Here is a 19203-nt window from a genome sequence, read left to right as displayed (position 1 = left end):
TCTTACTTACACATTCTGAAAACTACATCAACCAATCTCCATTTTGGTGAGAAAAGAGAGGCCATTGGCCATCCCACTGTTTGGATCAGTATGTTAGGTTTGGACTATAATAGGGCAAAGTTTCTGCCTTGACAATTTTCAGTATGAAAATTGTTTATATACAAGGACAAAATTTGGCCGATAGTTAATAAACACATATTAGCATGTCTGCTGTTCCTGAGGCTATAAGTTTGGCATTAGCTGATTTAACTCTTTAACCAATTTTCAGGCTCATTGCTCTACCTTTTACTTAGTAATTTCCTAATGCCTAAGAATTTACTAATGACTGAATTTGTCTGTGGGCTAAATATATTGTAACAAATCTATGACCACCTAGGGTTTCACATTTGTCACTAGACTGCACACCACTGGCATTTAGATTTTTAAGTCAATAGAACTCAAATCCTCCAACTCCTAAAACAGGTCCCCAGAACTAATGAGGAATCACTGTCTGCGGAATAGCACTTATGACACATTCTAGCAGTTCAGATTCAATCCAGTGAGGGGCCTACATACTAGTCAATTAATTAGAATACTTTTTATAGAAAAAGTTCACTAAGTTTTTCAGTATAGAGACTCTCATTTCAGTCTTTAAAAAACTCTTAAATTAATGGGCAACATTGTGGCCCCACTGAAGTCAATGGCAAAAAACTAACCATCAGGGTAGCTAAACCCTGGAATAACATACCTAGGGTTCTGGTGAATTCTCCATCACTTAAAGTCTTCCAGTCATGACTGGATAACTTTCTATATGCTATAACTCAAACAAAAGTTATGGGATTGACATAGAAATTACTTAGTGAGGCTTTTTGACCTGTGCTATTAGAGTTGATCGGAACATTTTTATTAAAACAGGTTTTTGTTGGAAAAAGCTGTTTTGATTAAACCATTTTTGGACAAATTTTGACAAAGTTTCTCATGAAAGAAAAACATTTAGAAACTTTTTTTTTCAATTTTGGGGAAAAAAATAAAAAATATCCAAGTTTGGTTTCAATTTTTATTTTTTTATCATGTACATATGATTTTTATTACTCTTGCATTGTTTCATGACATGTCAGCATGATTAGTTTTGACATACCATAATATGACATAATAGTTGAAATAATATAAGTGTCATACTGTTTCATTACAACAAACAGGATACACTGATCTAGAAAAGAGTGCTAAGTAGCAGCTGCCTTTAATGATTTTAGAAACAAAATAAATTAAAAATAGTACAATGTTTCAACTGTTATATCATGTTATGACATCAGTAGTGCATGTATACTATGCAAGACAACTATTGACGTGTCATGAATAATGTAAAGATAATAAAACGGATATGAAAAACCCCAAATAAAACTTCTAAATTTCAACCAGCTCTACGTGTTATGCAAGAAGTCAGACTAGATAATCAAAATGGTCCCTTCTGGCCTTAAAACAAACAAAGAAAAACAAAAAACCACTATGCATCTATGACTTCAGTGGGAGCGGTATTTCACCCAATAAATCTCTCAGTGATGAGAAATCATGTATTAGACTTTTCTTTTACTGCACCATAGCACTGATTATACTCTCAAGGAAATTCTCAGCCAGGCAAACCATGGAGCTGTATCACCACATTACAACTTCAGAACATAACTGTTTGGATGACACCTCGTTCCCTCCTTGTTCAGTACATTCCACTCCTCTCCCACCCCAGATCCTTGATTCCACTTTTTAGAACTGAATTAGAGGAATGTGAAATAGACTAAGTCTAACCTTTTCTTGTGTATCTTACTCTGTTTGTGGCCCTAACCAACAATTACAATCCATAGATTTCCAGGTCAGCATCACTTAAAGTAGAAGACGTACTGAATTGCAAGGAGCTGACAACTAGACTCAGCACTAGGGAGTGGCAAGCACAAAGGCTGAACAAGCACACGTGGGGTTCATTCTAGTTTATAGTGTATTTTTAATTGGGTTGGGTGTGTAATGGTGCTGTATATGGAGAATGATTGAAGAGGATACCCTGACCTTCTTGGTAATAAGCAAGATCTCTCATGGGGGATAAATTATTTGGCCTTTGGCCTTCTAGTTTGTCCATTTGGAACCATATTACTGCCTCATAAAAAGAGGCACCTGTCCTATTATCCCTTAACTAATAAGAACTGCAAAATCCTTTTCAAACTACTAACCAGCCAGCTTGATAAAATACCACTTCATCCATCCAGATCAAGCTGGATGTATGAGTGTTTACATGCCCTCAAGTAATCTTTCAAAACCATTTTGTTCATTGTGCTCTGTAATATAAGAAAAACTCCACTAGAGCAGGGTTCCTCCCAGCTTCCCTGATGGGGAGAGGAGCCTCTGGTAGCCCCTCCGAGCATGGTGATAACAGACCCAACACCCACTTCAGTTTCTTCCGTCCGGCAAGGTCTCTTCCCTCAGCCCTCTGGGGCCCAGAAGGAGCATCCACCACATTGAGCAGAGATTCTCCTGCCCTTCACCTCTGTGGTTTCTCTCCTGGTGCTTGTCAGCATCTGGACTGCCCAGCTCTCCAGTAGCTCACCTTCTTCCCTCAGCTCCTATCACATGCCCCTATCTGGCTAGAGGGGAAGCTTTTAACAGGTTCTGGCAGGCCTTTGATTGACCCCAGGTGTCCTAATTAACCTAGAGTAACCTCTGTTCAGTTACCAAGGGAAAAGGGACCTGCTTATCCTGGGGCTAATATACCTGCCTTCCGCCACTCTCCTGTAGCTGTCTGGCCTGACCCCGTCACACCTAATAAAAACCAGTGCTAGAAGTCATAGTGATGGGTATAACATAAATGTCTAGGTAGAGGGAACATATATGAAATATGCAGAGTTATGTTATCCCATTTATTCAGTTTGTCCAACCTCTCCAGGATGATGATGATGATGATCTGGAGAGTATGTACAAATTGAGTAAATGGGATAACACAGCCTTCAGAACTGAAGATCATATTATATGATGGTTTTGTGAGTCAATGGGAGTTTTATCTGAGACTGGATGGCAGGTTCAGCCCTAACTTATGTACATGATAAACCCCTCCTAGTTCACACACTGGCTTTAAAAAAAAAATGAGCGCAAAAGGCAGTGTTTACAACTGTGCGATGTATTACTGTATAGAGCTAATTGGGAATTTTTCACTGAAATGTTTGTCTGTTGGAAAAGGCTGATTAATCAAACCAAAACCTTTTGTGGAAGCATACTGCTTTTGACAGGATGATTTCTCAAGTCCAGGAAGAAATCTCTGTTAAAACCAGCAAAGGGAGAAGAGGACCACAGAATAGCCAAAAACCCAGTGATTGGGGTACTTATCTAGGTTCTGGGAGATCTAGGTTCAACTCCCTTCTCTGCCTAATTCAGTGCTCTAACCACCAGGCTACAGTCTCAGGCCCTCTCTCTGGCCCAGTGAATATTTAATAATTTACACAGAGTGGTTGAGACACAGACAGAGAGTCAGTGCAGGGACTTGAAATTGTATTTTTTACATCCCAGGGGAGTGCCCTAACCAGTGTCCTACTGGCCATCCCAGAGTCTCCTGCTCCCTGGTTCTTTAATGAAAAAGTTCTAAGGGTCTCAGTTTTGTACCAATGTAGAACAAAACCAAATTCCAAAACCTCAGAAGTTTTCAGGAAACGGAATTATTGTTTTCCAGCCAGCACTTCTACTGAAATCTACAGCTGAGATGGAAGGGGAGCAAAGGGATAGGTTTTATCAGATAGTACTAACTAAGGAACCGTGACGCATGCTGATAGCCTGCTGCTCCTGTACAGAGATATCTTGTCCATATGCATGGATCACAGTGCAGGATCAGAACTTGCATGAATGAATGTGTGAAATTACTCTTTGATGGGAATGAACTATGCTATAGCTAACAAATTTACTTGGGAATAAGCTTTCGTGGGCTAATGTCCAAATAAATTTGTTAGTCTCTAACGTGCCACAAGGACTCCTCGTTGTTTTTGCTGATACAGACTAACATGGCTGCCACTCTGAAACCTATGCTATAGCTGTTACATGGGAGTTTTTAATTTTAATGTTTTGGTGATGTGATTAAATGTAGGTGAATGTGCTCCGCTAAGTTAATGACTCTATACTAATGGGCTTAAAGGAATCATTATCAATGGCCCACAACTGTTTCATAATTAACGTTTATGTTTTGGTGAGGTAATTCAATTTAGATGAATACACTTCATTAAATTAATAGCTGGTTATTAAAAACCTTAAGGGAAACATTACCGGTGGGTCAGGACTACTTTGAATCAGGTCACAGAAAGTTTTATGCCATTTTATTATTATTTTTAATTATATACCTACAAAAAATATCTAAATGGATTTTGGCATCCTCCTGAATGACTCATGAATGACTACTTGCTATATATAAACAAAAAAAAATATTGAACTCAGATTCAAATAGCAAACAAGAAAACATCCGACGAAGTGGGTATTCACCCATGAAAGCTCATGCTCCAAAACGTCTGTTAGTCTATAAGATGCCACAACACTCTTTGTTGCTTTTACAGATCCAGACTAACATGGCTACCTCTCTGATAAGAAAACTGGGTAAACTGTAATTTAACAGTGCAGTAAGGAGATGTGCAGTTTTAATGGAAGCGTATGCTTTCTTGATGTAACCCTTCTGCCCCTCTAGTTGGCAGCAACAAGGGCCGGGTTCAGTATCCAGGGGTTCCGTTTCAGTAACACAATGCATAACCGGCTCGAGCCCCCACCCAGTGACCTGGGACACTCACATACCACACCCCTCTGGGCGCCTCTAGGAGGCAATACTTCCCCTCTCGCAAGCACGGAGTCTGAGTGTAGCAAAATCTTTTTAATAAAGGAAGGAATCAATGCGGCATCCCATTGGAGAAACACCACAAACAGGGTTATAACACAAACCATAAACAAAAACCCACCTCCAAGTACGTTTGGCACTGTCCTTTTTCCGCTTAGGGTTTTAAGTCCAATCACCCCAAAGTCCAACAACCCAAAAGTCTCTGGTCAATGCCACCCCAGAGTTCGAGAGTCTATCTGTAGAGGTCCCTCCCCCCAGCCTGGGTAGAAAGGGGCACCTTACGTGGTCCAGGGCCAACTGCCCTGCCTCTCCGTGGGTTCTGCTTCCGCCTTCTCCACGAACTGCTCCGCTTCACCAGCCGCTCCACTCTGCTCCTCCAGCCGTCCTCAGGAACTGCTCCGCTCCACCAGCTGCTCTGCTCCATGAGCTGCTCTGCAAAACTGCTCGGCTCCGCTCACTCTGTGGGCCGCTCCACCTGTCCCGCAGCTACTCCGCTCTGCCAGCCGCTCTGCTGCCACCAGCTGTCCCGTGATCCGCTCCAGCCGTCCCCTCAACTGCTTCACTCCGCCAGCTGCTCTGTTCCACAGCATATCTTCAGGCTCCCCCACTAGCTAGCACAATGCTCAGTGCTCTCAGCTAAGTCATTTCAGCTTTTTTGTGATTTCAACTCTTAGTGATCTCAGCTCTTAGTGGGGGAGCCCCAGTGCTAGTGCACCATTAGCCCAAAGTGAGTTCAGCTCAGCAACCTGTATTTAGATTCTTGAGGGAATAAAAAAATCAACTCTGACATTCCACAGTGGAGAGAGGAGGGGGTGGAACTGGTGCTTCTGGCTCCACAAGGAGCCTGCACCACCAGGCACAGATACCTGTCCCCAGCCTCTCTACTTCACTGGGTTTTGGAACCCATGACCCTTGTCTAGCAAGTACCACCCAACTGAGGGTGAGTCATTTGTCACCAAGCAGTCCCACCGCTCAGCAATCTGGGATAGGGTAGGCGTGTCTATGCAAATAAACTCTCTGACATTCTTTCCACCAGATGTCAGGGTAGAGCTTATCCTGACTCTGCTTACATCCTTCCCCCAGCCAAGAATTTGTCGTCCCGACAAATCACATTCCCTACTATACCAACTTATTGGTCCCCTCCAAAAGGCATTAGATAGCCCACTTTAGCTTTCACAAACCTGTGTGCTAAATGTATAGGCTCCTCACTAATCACCCCAGGTGCATCGTAAGTTAACCGTTTCACTGGTCTTATTACCCTGTCTCGCCTATTAAGAATCTCTGTTGCTATGGTAGGGGGGACATCCTCTTGAGTGCCGGATGGGGAGGTTTCCTGTGAGTTCCCCTCAGATACTGGCATAGGCTCCTGCATTTCTAGTTCTAACAGTGGAGGGTCGCAGGTGCTCTGGACATCCTCCATCTGTATGTCACCATTGTCCAATAGCCTGTGTAAGTCATTACACGGGGGTCCCACCAGTGGCTCAGGGATGTCAGGAATGGGCCTAAATACTTCTGCCATAGGGTTTAGGGCGGAAGAGGATGTGCTCTCTTCTGATTCAGCGGATCGAGACTGAAATCTTGTCTTCATCCCAGGATACACCATGGTTGTGTCTTCCTCCTCAGACTCACTGTCAGATGTGCCGAGTAGGGGTAGGTTAGCTGCAGGAGGCCGGCTGTCCACATTGGAAGGCGGCTTTGGTACAGCACCTTTGTTCTGCCCAGTTGCCCTGTTGTGGCCCACCTCATAAGGGCTGCTTACCAATTCTCCCACAGGGAGCAAAAGGTTTCTATGCACGGTTTTGGTCTGCCCTGGACCCTCTTCAGGTTTTATCTTGTAGACCGGCAGGTCTCCTAGCTTTTCCATCACTAAGTAAGGTATTGCCTTCCATCTGTCAGCTATCTTGTGTTTGCCAGCAATACCCAAATTTCTCAGCAGGACTCTGTCCCCTGGCTGGAGCTCTTGCAGACGTACCCTAGCATCATATCGATGTTTGTTGCGGCCTGCATTCTTCTGAGCTGCAGATGTAGCTAAGTGATAAGCATCCCGCAGCTTTTCTCGTAGATGGGATAGATATTGCTGGTGAGTTTCATAGCTATCTCCATCCTCGGATACACCAAAGCACAGGTCTATGGGTAATCTTGGTTCTCGCCCAAACATTAAGAGATATGGGGTGACTCCCGTAGCGTCGTTCTTTGTAGCGTTGTAGGCGTGCACTAGAAATGCGACATGTTGGCTCCAGGTTGCCTTCTGCTCTGGCCGCAAAGTCCCTAACATATCTAACAGGGTTCGGTTGAACCTCTCTGGCTGAGGGTCACCCTGTGGGTGATAAGGCGTTGTCCTTGACTTTTTAATTCCTGCTATCCTCAGCACCTCCTTCAGAAGGTGACTCTCAAAGTCTCGTCCCTGATCCGAGTGTATCCGGGCTGGGAATCCATAAACTGAGAAATATTTTTCCCACAGTACTCGAGCGACGGTAGTGGCCTTCTGATCACGTGTGGGATATGCCTGCGCATATCGCGTGTAATGGTCGGTCACTACTAGGATGTTCCCAATATTCCTCTTGTCCACTTCTAAAGACAAGAAATCAATGCAAACCAGCTCCAGAGGTTTGTTGCTGGTGATGTTCTTCAGATATGCAGCCCTCGTGGGCAGAGTTTTCCTTTGCACACATCGCGCGCAGGTCTCACATTTCCGGCGAACATCTTCAGCCATCCGTGGCCAATAGAATCTACTGCGGATAAGTTCCAGGGTCCTCTCCATCCCTAAATGTCCAAAGTCATCATGCAGGGCCCTCATGGCCAGGGCTCTGTAATCTTTTGGCAGCACTAGTTGATTCCGTTGCTTTTGTAGAGGGTCTGTGGTCGTGCGGTGTAGCACTCCCTGAATCAGTTTTAGTTTGGTCCATTCTCTCAATAGTAGTTTGCCCTCTGGGGTAGGTGGGACAACCTCAGCTGGGCCTCGCCCCCCTCTTTTGGCAAGTAGTGTATCACGAATGTCAGCATCTTGTAGTTGGGCCTCTTGCCAGTCAGCCGTATTGAGCATGGGCAAGGGAGATTGGTCCAAAGCAATGTAGTTCACTGAAGCAGAAGGCACGCCTTCAGGGGGTAGGCCCAAAGCTTCAGCAACACATCCATGAAGGCTCTCATGGGCCTCCAGCTCTCGGCGACTCACACTGCAAATAGCTCTCACGCCATCCGGGGGTATCACAGCAACATCAGGTGCCTGCGGACGTCTGGACAAGGCATCTGCATCTACATTGCTTCTCCCTGATCGGTATTGAATGCTGAACTCATAGCTAGCCAAGGCGGCCACCCATCTCTGGCCTGTAGCATCCAATTTAGCACTTGTTAACACATAGGTCAGTGGGTTGTTGTCTGTCCACACCTGGAACTGAGCACCGTACAAGTAGTCTCGGAATTTCTCAGTGATGGCCCATTTCAAGGCCAAGAACTCCAGCTTGTGGATGGGGTAGCGAGTTTCACTGTCAGACAGTCCTCGGCTGGCAAAGGCTACCGGTTTGCGTTTGCCTTCCACTTCCTGATACAGTACTGCTCCCAGACCCTCCAAACTGGCATCAGTATGCAGGATAAACGGTTTGCTTGGGTCAGCAAAGACTAGGACGGGAGCATGAGTTAAGCGAGTAATGATTTCCCGAAAAGCTCTCTCACATCTTTCATCCCACCGCGGCCCAAATGGTTCGAAGGGGCCATAGTGTCTCTGCAAAGGCGGCTTTGGAGGCCTCCGCTTATTCTGGGTCTTAGATTTGTTCTTGTTGGACTGGTATCCCCTGGTAAGATCATTCAGAGGTTTTACAATCGTAGCATAGTTCTTCACAAATCTGCGGTAGTAACCACTAAATCCAAGAAACGTCTTGAGTTCTCTGTAGTTAATGGGACGTGGCCAGGTAGTGAGTGCTTCTATTTTATCGGGGTCAGTACTCACACCCTCTTGGGACACGATGTGACCTACATACTTCACTGAGGTTTGGCAGAACTGGCATTTATCAATTGAAAGCTTCAAACCGTATGCCTCCAACCTGTCGAGCACTTTAAGAAGTCTTTCTTCATGTTCCTCCAGGGTTCTTCCAAACACAATCAGGTCATCCAAGTAAACTAACACCTGCAGTAAATTCATGTCTCCCACGACTTTTTCCATAAGACGTTGAAATGTGGCAGGTGCTCCAGAAATCCCTTGGGGCATGCGTTCGAACTGATAAAACCCTAATGGGCAGATGAAGGCTGTCTTCTCCTTATCTTCTTCACCCAGAGGGATCTGGTAGTATCCACTCCGAAGATCCAACACAGAGAACCACTGACTACCCAGCAAACAGTCCAAGGCATCTTGTACTCGAGGCATGGTGTACTGATCAACTGTAGTGCGCCTGTTTAGGGTGCGGTAGTCAATACACATCCGGATTTTTCCACTCTTCTTACGAACGACCACAATGGGTGAGGCATAGGGGCTTCGTGACTCTGTGATGATACCATTTGCGATCAGCTCTTGAAGATGATGGCGCACGTCTTCCATCTCAGAGAGGGCAATCCTCCTAGACCTCTCCCTGAAGGGTCGGGGATCTTGTAGCCTGATATGGTGTTCCACTCCCTTTGCACATCCCACGTCCCACTCATGTAGTGAGAACACCTTGGATCTCTCGCAAAGCTTCTTCCTCAGGCGATCCTTCCACTCCTCAGACAGCGGTGAGTCCCCGAAGTCAAACTTCGCAGGATCTATCATTGGAACTTCAGCTTCACACTGGGGTCTCACAACGCTTTCAGGCTCAAAAATGTCTGCAATCTTCTGCCCTGGTTTTACAAACACATCACGGCGTGTTTCATTAGCAACCAGTATCGTCACCTCCTCCTGGGCTTCAGCAGGTAGGGTTATGACTCCGCTGAGAACCAGCACTCCTTCTGGGAGCCCTCCCTTGGTTGGCTGCTCTACCACAGCTAATGTTCCCTTACTGCCTTGTAGGCAGGTACTCCTGACAATCACCTCCTTTTCTGACATGGCAGGCACCACTAAAGGGACCGGGCCCGCATACCTCAGTGCTCCGACTGGCAAATCAGGCATCACTTTTCTCGTGTCCTCAATTTTTCTGTAAGCCTCGGCACAGTGTGTGTGTATCACCAAGGTATTCAGATATTGGTCTCCTGCTTGCTGTCTGCAGTAATCGGCCAGTATCCTAAAGAGGCTGGAGTTGGTCCCTATTAGCACAGACACATCAGAGGCTCCTTTGGGGTCAGGGCATATTAAAGCAGCAGTGTCCACCTCCTGTCTTACCCCAGCAATCTCTTCTGGGAATTCCAGGTGTACTATGACATAGCCCTGATAAGGGTATTCATCCATGCTGAGGCCACACAGACCAATGCCAGTCAGTGGCTGTATGGGCAGGTGCCTAAGCATCTGTCGGTAGAATGACTGAAATATAATAGTCACTTGAGATCCAGTGTCAAGCACAGCTTTACACTCCGCCCCTTCAATCCTCACCATGACCTCTGCTCGAGGCCCTATCAGTCCTGCAGGGATCCCAGCTGGTTGGTCTCTTCTGGGGGAATCTTCAAATCCTCTAGGCCTAGATGGTCTCTGTCCCCGGACCTTCTGGCAGCTACTGGATCTCTCCCAACTGATCCTCAGCTTTTCATACACTAAGGAGGGGTTCTCTTCCTTATGGCAGTTAGCAGCACTGTGCCCATCCTGACCACACCGGTAGCAAAAGAAGTGTCCTTTCCCCATTCGGCGAGGTGGGACGGTGACTCTAGATACTGACTTCTCTATCATCACAGTCTGAGGCTCCTTATTCCGGGAAGTCTTAGCTTGGTCAATGATGCTTTGCAGCTCAGCTATCCGTTCTGTCAGGACCTGCATTTGTTGGGCAAGTTCCTCTGTGGTGCTCACCATCAGTACACTGGCCATTGGCGGTGGTGTCGTACTGGCTCGTTCCAATGTTTGGGCTTCCCACCACTCGCTGGCTGCCTGCCTTTCTTCTTCTTCCCTGACCTCCTTTATCAGCTGGGAGTAACTTGGGGGATGTTCCTGCCGTTCTCTTAGTCGGAGATGAAGTAGGATTGGGTTCCGATACTGAGTCCCTCTTACAACTTGAGCCAGTCTGGTCTGATCCATCTGCTCAGCAGTCACTGCTCCCCTCATAACAGCTCTCTGAAGTAGTCTCTCCAGCCTCTGTATGTAGGCTGAAATTTTCTCACCCCTTTGCTGTCGGGAATTAATGAATTTACAGTAACTGTCCTCAGGGCCCTCTACGCTCCCAAAGGTATTATCAAGGGCCTCTAGGCAGTCCTTCACACTGACCTCAGGGTCAGTGAGCTTCAGGGTGCGAATTACATCTAATGCTGGGCCACTAAGGCTCTCTATTAGACATCGTCGCTTTTCTACATCGGGTACGGCCCACTCCCGCAGCATTTCAGTAGTATGCTCCGACCAAAGTTCAAACTCCTCTTCCCCATCAAATAACCTTAACTTACGACAAGAGTTTGACGTAGCATAGGCCAACACAATCTTTTCCAATATATGCCCCAGTGCTTTTGCCCAGTCATAGGCTGAGTCTGCCGCCCCTGAGCTAGAGGCTGCAGGACTGGGGCCCAACAAACCCGACATATTAGCCATTATACAAACAGTAGTTTCCTCAAAATATAAACATAATTATTTCCCAATACAGTGGAACACTCAACAAGTGCTTGCGAGGGGTACTGACCCAGGGATCCCGGACGAGCCCCCAAAAATGTAACCCTTCTGCCCCTCTAGTTGGCAGCAACAAGGGCCGGGTTCAGTATCCAGGGGTTCCGTTTCAGTAACACAATGCATAACCGGCTCGAGCCCCCACCCAGTGACCTGGGACACTCACATACCACACCCCTCTGGGCGCCTCTAGGAGGCAATACTTCCCCTCTCGCAAGCACGGAGTCTGAGTGTAGCAAAATCTTTTTAATAAAGGAAGGAATCAATGCGGCATCCCATTGGAGAAACACCACAAACAGGGTTATAACACAAACCATAAACAAAAACCCACCTCCAAGTACGTTTGGCACTGTCCTTTTTCCGCTTAGGGTTTTAAGTCCAATCACCCCAAAGTCCAACAACCCAAAAGTCTCTGGTCAATGCCACCCCAGAGTTCGAGAGTCTATCTGTAGAGGTCCCTCCCCCCAGCCTGGGTAGAAAGGGGCACCTTACGTGGTCCAGGGCCAACTGCCCTGCCTCTCCGTGGGTTCTGCTTCCGCCTTCTCCACGAACTGCTCCGCTTCACCAGCCGCTCCACTCTGCTCCTCCAGCCGTCCTCAGGAACTGCTCCGCTCCACCAGCTGCTCTGCTCCATGAGCTGCTCTGCAAAACTGCTCGGCTCCGCTCACTCTGTGGGCCGCTCCACCTGTCCCGCAGCTACTCCGCTCTGCCAGCCGCTCTGCTGCCACCAGCTGTCCCGTGATCCGCTCCAGCCGTCCCCTCAACTGCTTCACTCCGCCAGCTGCTCTGTTCCACAGCATATCTTCAGGCTCCCCCACTAGCTAGCACAATGCTCAGTGCTCTCAGCTAAGTCATTTCAGCTTTTTTGTGATTTCAACTCTTAGTGATCTCAGCTCTTAGTGGGGGAGCCCCAGTGCTAGTGCACCATTAGCCCAAAGTGAGTTCAGCTCAGCAACCTGTATTTAGATTCTTGAGGGAATAAAAAAATCAACTCTGACATTCCACAGTGGAGAGAGGAGGGGGTGGAACTGGTGCTTCTGGCTCCACAAGGAGCCTGCACCACCAGGCACAGATACCTGTCCCCAGCCTCTCTACTTCACTGGGTTTTGGAACCCATGACCCTTGTCTAGCAAGTACCACCCAACTGAGGGTGAGTCATTTGTCACCAAGCAGTCCCACCGCTCAGCAATCTGGGATAGGGTAGGCGTGTCTATGCAAATAAACTCTCTGACATTCTTTCCACCAGATGTCAGGGTAGAGCTTATCCTGACTCTGCTTACATCGACAATTACTGTCTCCTTTCACATTTGAAAATAAGAAGAGAGAGAGAGCTTCAAGTTTTCTGAACCTGCTTTAAACAATCATCTTGTCAAACAATGAAATAGGTTCTGCAGTCTTTTGCCACAGGAGGACAACAACAGCCAAATGGAGTTTCATTTATGCAACTTCAATTATTAAAGCAATTATTTATCAGGATTTAACAAGCAACCTGTTTTGGGAGCAGAAGAGATCCGATGTGTTCTGTGATGTCAAATACAAGAGTATCTGGTCTGTATGGAACCATAATAAGGGCCTGATCCAAAGCCCATTCAACTCAATGGAAATACTTTCATTTACTTTAAAGGACTTTGTATCAGGCTTAACTCATTACTTATTGTAATTGAGTTCTAACCGTCTTCATTTTTCATCAAGGTTTTTAATGAAAAGAATGTTCCAATTCCATTTCTGGTTTGCATAATGTGCCTAAATCTATTTTATAGTGGTTCAAGATCATCATCAGTCAGTGTTTCATTCTGGCGCTCTTGCTAATGCCAGTTTAAATCAGGAATAACTCCATTGACTCATTTTCCTGTTTGTTTATTTAAAAATATTTTCCTCCCTCCAGTGCTGTGTGAAAGACCCATGTAGACAACAGTTGAGATTAACTAATTGATTAATTATACAGGGGAAACAGTGAACCTGATAACAAACAGGGTGCTGTTACAACACAACTGCGAAGTGTATGCCATGTCCACCTCCAGTGGCTAGTCAATATAGAGCAGAGGTGGGCAAACTTTTTGGCCTGAGGGTCACATTGGGGTTGCAAAACTGTATGGAGGGCCAGGTAGGGAAGGTGCCTCCCCGAACAGCCTGCCCCCGCTCCCTATCTGATCCCTCGCACTTCCCGCCCCCCGACTACCCCCCTCAGAACCCCTGACCCATCCAACCCCCCCTGTTCCTTGTGACCTAACCACCCCCTTCCTGGGACCCCTGCCCCTAACCACTCCCAGGACCCCATCCCCTATCCCCTGACTGCCCCAACCCCTATCCACACCCCCACCACTTGACAGGTCCCCTGGGACTCCCACAATTATCCAATTCCCATCCCCTGACTGCCCCCCAGAACCTCTGCCCTATCCAACTACCCCTTGCTCCCTGTCCCCTGACTGCCCCCTGGGACCCTCTGCCCCTTATCCAACCCCCGGCCCCAGCCCCCTTACCATGCCACTCAGAACAGCATGTCTGGTAGCCGTGCTGCCCAGACAAAGCCAGACATGCTGCAGCTCTGCACGGCAGGAGCACGCAACCCCACCACCCAGAGCGCTGCCCACGCAGCAGCGTGGCTGCAGGGGAGGAGGGACAGCAGGGGAGGGGCCAGGGGCCAGCCTCCCTGGCCGGGAGCTCAAGGACCGGGCAGGACAGTCCTGCGGGCCGTAGTTTGCCGACCTCTGATATAAAGGATAACAGCCTACTGCTGCTGACAGTTAGTGGAGTTATATTAATATCTCATATGGTAGAATTCTGTACTTTAGTGCTAAAGATCCAGAGTTCAAACTCTGCTGGTACTCTATAGTGGGAGTCATTACACTGTTAAATGCACAAAGTAGACAAAGTGAAAAAATGGAGGAAAATTATTTTCTCTAATCTCCATCAGAGATTTCTTTGGTGCTGTAATGAAAGAAAGTAAAAAAATCTCAGACAGAAGCACGACTATTATTAAGATGAAGGTGTCCCTGTAACATTGCAATAATCTATTTTTTTTTAAATATAGACCATAATCCCAATTAACCGATGATCCTGGTTTCCTGAAACAGGAATAAACAAACTGAGCATAGTTTCTTAACTATTATAATATATTTGTTTAATTATATAAAGTTATTTCCCAGAGCCACTGCATGGATTTATTCGCCTTGGAGGAAGGTACATTTGTGATGTGGCATTTGACAGGATTTATTTAAAATGTTCACTGCTTCTTACCCTGCCACTTACTTTTTGATTTTGTATTTAAGATAGGTTGTTAGCTCTTTGGAGAAGTGACTCTCTTTTTGTTCTGTATTTATACAGTGCCTAGCACAATGGTGTCCAATTCGACTTTACTGTCGCAAACCCCCACCCAATCAGAAAAAGACTAATGAGCTCCTGTGGGCTCAACCCACAGTAAACAGGCACACCTGTGGCAAGCCTGTTCCACTTGGAGGAAGTAAGCTTAAAAGAGAGAGTTTGTCACAGGAAGGGATGGCCACTAGGAGGTAAGCTGCTGTACCTCAGAGTTAGCTGACTCTTGCAATGGAGTTGCTTGAAGGAAGACAGCTTGCAAGTATTTGCCACAAGGGACCCACCAGACCAAATATAAGCTGATTGCATCAGGGAGGAATTGAAGACAAGCCCTGACTTGGCATCTAGCAGTACTCAACCTTCATAAACAAGCCACACCCAATAGACGCTTTTGAAACACTCAGAGACCAAGCACCCCGATAACTGGAAGTATTGTTGAGGGGGAAGGGTCTCTGAAAACACCTGGCCAATCACAAAATGGTGGAGGATGTTGGCATTGCATCCCCAGCATAATTCTATTTCTCCAATCAGATCTCTGGCATGAACGCTAGTAAAGCTCAAATCACAAGTATTTACGTGGAAAGAAGAAACACAGAGGGAACAAACAGGCCTGAAAAATATTTATTACAAAATTCTGCAGAATATTTATGGAAAATTGTCCTGGCCTACCTTGCTTCCTCTTGCTAGGATTCAGGAGGGAGAAGGAGGGTTGCCTAGAGAGCTGAGAGGAAAGGAAAAACAACATAGAGACTAAAGCTATTCAATGCTGGCAGTAAAGATGAAATGGACAGTAAGCTCAAGTCTCTCAGTCAGCTTGGGGCACAAAGTTTGTTCTAGTTTTAGGGCCATACGCACTAAGAAAATAGGAAGGGTAATATTCTTTGTGGGGAGGAGTAACTGGGAGGGAGGCAGGGCCCTGGTCTGGGGGAAAAAAAACAAGGAAACTACAGAGAAGAGGATCTTCTTCATCTTCAGTACCTCAGAGCATAATGAAGATGCTTATGGATTTACCATAATTAATATTTTGCCATTTATTACACCTCAGCCTTTACCTCCATTTAGAATGGAAAATACCAAAAAATCCAGGACAAATGTCACTACTGCAATAGTAAATGTCAAGAGTGGACTGTATTCCCCGTTAGTACTCTAAGGACGAGGCCAACCTTAAAATAATAGGTTAGCCCATAGCTCAGCCAAATAGTCTAGGTACCTTTTCTATACCATACCAAGGTAGCAAATCTGGCAGTTTCACACCCATCCAAAGTATTTTGCAGAAAAAACAAACAAACCAGTTTAGTTCCATTAGTGCCCCCTATATTGGAGGGCTGCTTATGTACTCTCTCTCTCTCTCTCTCAATCAAGGGAAAAAATTATCTGCAAAGAGGTAGGACACTGTAGCACACACAAGGATGTTCAGACTCCAGTGCTTTAAAAATAAAAAAAGTCTAATATCATTAATGTGCATAATAGAAAGTGAAGCTCTGTCTCTGGGATGCAGCACCAGGAACTGCAGGGGTTGTTTAACATTCAGTGAGCATATGCCTAAAAAGTCAGTGCACACATTTGCAAATTTCACTGCATATCTGTGCACCACTGAACTTTGTTTAGGCACCATCAGTTCAGAGCAGAGATGAAATTTTTTGGATGAAATCTGGTACAATGTGAAGCACAACTGAAAGAGAAAACAGTTTTTTTTTTACTCTGCCTCCCGCCCCATTTTTCGTGTGTGTGTGAAAGAGAGAGAGAGAGAGAATAACCTTGGATTCTGAAGGGAAGCACAGCAGACAGAAAGATCCTGCACAGATTTTTAAGCCCTGTTCCAAATTCTCTTGGAAGAACTTTTGAATAGATTCAGGGAAGTCATAGATAATTTCTCTGCATTCAAGGGACTTATTTTTGGCTTTCAGTATTTATTGAATAAGCTGCCATTAGATTAATGTCATCTCCAGCTGGCAACCTTTCCCTAGCCCCACTACCCTTGATGCCTGCTATTTTAATCTTTTTTACATTTTTCTGATAGACACAGTCCTTAGAGGTCACCACTTGTTTCAGCAGTTGGCTTGCTGCCAATCTGCCTGGGGAAACCTAACTCTACCAATTGTAATCAAAGGTGACCATTTTCATAATAGCTAATGGTGAAGGAACGTGTATCACCATATATAAGTAGCTGCAATGGAGAGAGACATCTACATGTTCACTGGTGCCTGAATTTCAGCAAAAGCAACCAAATGCATCCTTGGTGCAACTACAGTGACATCACAGGAGTTACACCAGGGATGCATTTGGCCCTTTATTTGCCATACAGTGACACATGAAACAAACACAATCTTCATAATCACTTCAAATCTTCATAATCACTTCATGCTGGTCACCTGTTTAAAAGAACTGCAGTAATTAAATTTTTGCATGGGTCAAAAAAGGGTTCACAGTACTGTGACAGCCCCTAGTAAATGACAAACCCAGTAAAGAAATAAACATGACATGACAACTCGAACAAACTGGACATGGCAGGCATTTCTGATGCAGTTATCTGAAATTTGTATGCTGTACTGGTTCCAGATTTCATTCATAGCATATTAAGAGTTCACCAGCTATCAACTGAAATTCACTGCAGTGTTGTAACCACACTATAAAATGCTTGCATTATATAGGAGATTGTAAACCAAGATGCTATTATCTTTGATGCTACGATCACGTTATAAAAAGCACAAAACATACCAACCAACTCCTGTGATCTTGTTTACAATCCCTGTCTGCAGCGCTGAGAAACCTGCAACTCCTCTGCTTCCTAACCACCACGTTATTCTGTATTCATGCCTTACAGCAAACAAAGCTCATCTCCCACTACATAGAGTGAAAGATTTGGTGAAAAACATGCACTGCTCACCCTGCTATTTTCATTGTTCTTATCAGTTCAGAAGCAAGCTAAATAGTGCCCCGATGATGGAGATTTGGATTTTCTTCTATAATAAGTTACTGTAGAATTTCTTAATCAGAAGTCCAATTCTATGTTGTTTGTTTGTATGTTGCTTTTTTTAAATAAAAATAAAAAAAGGATTCCTGGTGAAAAATGGCAGGAGAAATTCCTTTCCTTTGTGCTTGCAAATAGTCTCTTTATGCAGAGGTATCTTTCTCTCTCTACCTCAAATACTATCTAATAGCATTTCTATCAGGCTTCTGCCTCTTCCCGTCACAAACAAAGCAGTACAGACATCCTAAAAATCAACTAACACAACTGTAACCTGTTTGTTCTGTAAATCTACCAAGAATCTCCTTCTCTCTCTAGCATTTTCACTGAAAACCATTACAATACTGCAGAGAAACGTTCTCACTGGGGATGCTTTTGGCTTTCATCTCACTGCTTTTTCAGCGAGGACACTGGAGTTAGAAACCTTAATTAGCAATCTGAAAGCAGCACACAGGCCAGGAATACTTACATTTGCAATTGTGTTTGCGATATTTGTGCACTGATCCAGCACAAAGAAGAGAAAGAGCTTTTTTATAGCCTGCCTTTCAAGCCTGGTAGCAGTGAAAAGAAGGCTGCTATCTGAAAGCTACTCATGTTCTATATGCTCTGCTCTACTTGCTTCCTACGTGCATGCAGCTCAGCTGCCAGATTTAATAACCATGTCAGCCTCTTTCCCTCATAAAGAGGCAGAGAGATGATAGGATGAAGATGAGGCAGCCAGCATGTTAATCTGTAGTTAAGGCTACATTAACCCTTGAACAAATGTCATGGTGTTATTGTCCTTGAAGAAATAAAATAAATCAGCACTATTTCTTCTGAAGAAAAGGATTTTGGAAATAGTATTCAATGCTTTTTCACAATGACATTAAGCAGCAAAATCTGAAAACAAAGTTCATTTGTCTTTTACTATTATCTAACCTTTCACCAGACACTTTCCTAAGAAGGCATGTCTACCCTCAAACAAGAACAAAACCCACCTTCTTCAGAATTAATAAAGAATTACTCCTCCCCTCCCCTTCTTCATTTTAAAAGGAAATGTTTCCATATCCAGCTTTGTTGAATTTTTCAGACAAAATAAAAAGAAAGCTCTCATTTACCATTTAAATGTTCCCATGCAGTGATTCTTAGAGCCCTGGACCTTAACGTCTGATGTAATCAGTTTCAGTTCTCTGCAGGCATGGAACATTTCCAAATCACAGGCCACAAACCCAGCTCCATGGAGGTGAGGGATTGGCAAATCAGAGTTTTCATGATTGGAGAATAGGGAAGCTGGTATTGCAATGAAAAACTACAAACTAAAAACATAAAAAAAAATATGACTGACTTTGTTACAGTGTATAGATGCTGCAGAGATCATATGACATCGCTCTGTGTGTGTGTGTCTTTTTGTCTCTCTCATTTATA

The 19203-nt window shown here is 45.0% G+C and overlaps 1 protein-coding gene across 2 annotated transcripts in view; it reads right to left on the bottom strand.

The window, feature by feature from the left end:
• The window catches only part of TRIM2 (tripartite motif containing 2), a 119424-nt gene extending 100509 nt beyond the window's left edge, over nt 1-18915 (bottom strand). Inside the window, exon 1 of one of the 2 annotated variants that reach the window (XM_050946387.1) lies at nt 18897-18915. The gene's annotated coding sequence lies outside the window, so the exon portion shown is untranslated. Of the gene's footprint in view, nt 1-18268; nt 18384-18896 lie in introns of those variants that run through there. The other variant, XM_050946386.1, reaches the window with a different exon arrangement.
• Nucleotides 18916-19203: the final 288 nt, after the last annotated feature.

Source organism: Gopherus flavomarginatus, chromosome 3, assembly GCF_025201925.1.
Source record: "Gopherus flavomarginatus isolate rGopFla2 chromosome 3, rGopFla2.mat.asm, whole genome shotgun sequence".
Lineage (NCBI taxonomy): Eukaryota > Metazoa > Chordata > Testudines > Testudinidae > Gopherus > Gopherus flavomarginatus.
This window is presented reverse-complemented; position numbering and strand designations above follow the sequence as displayed.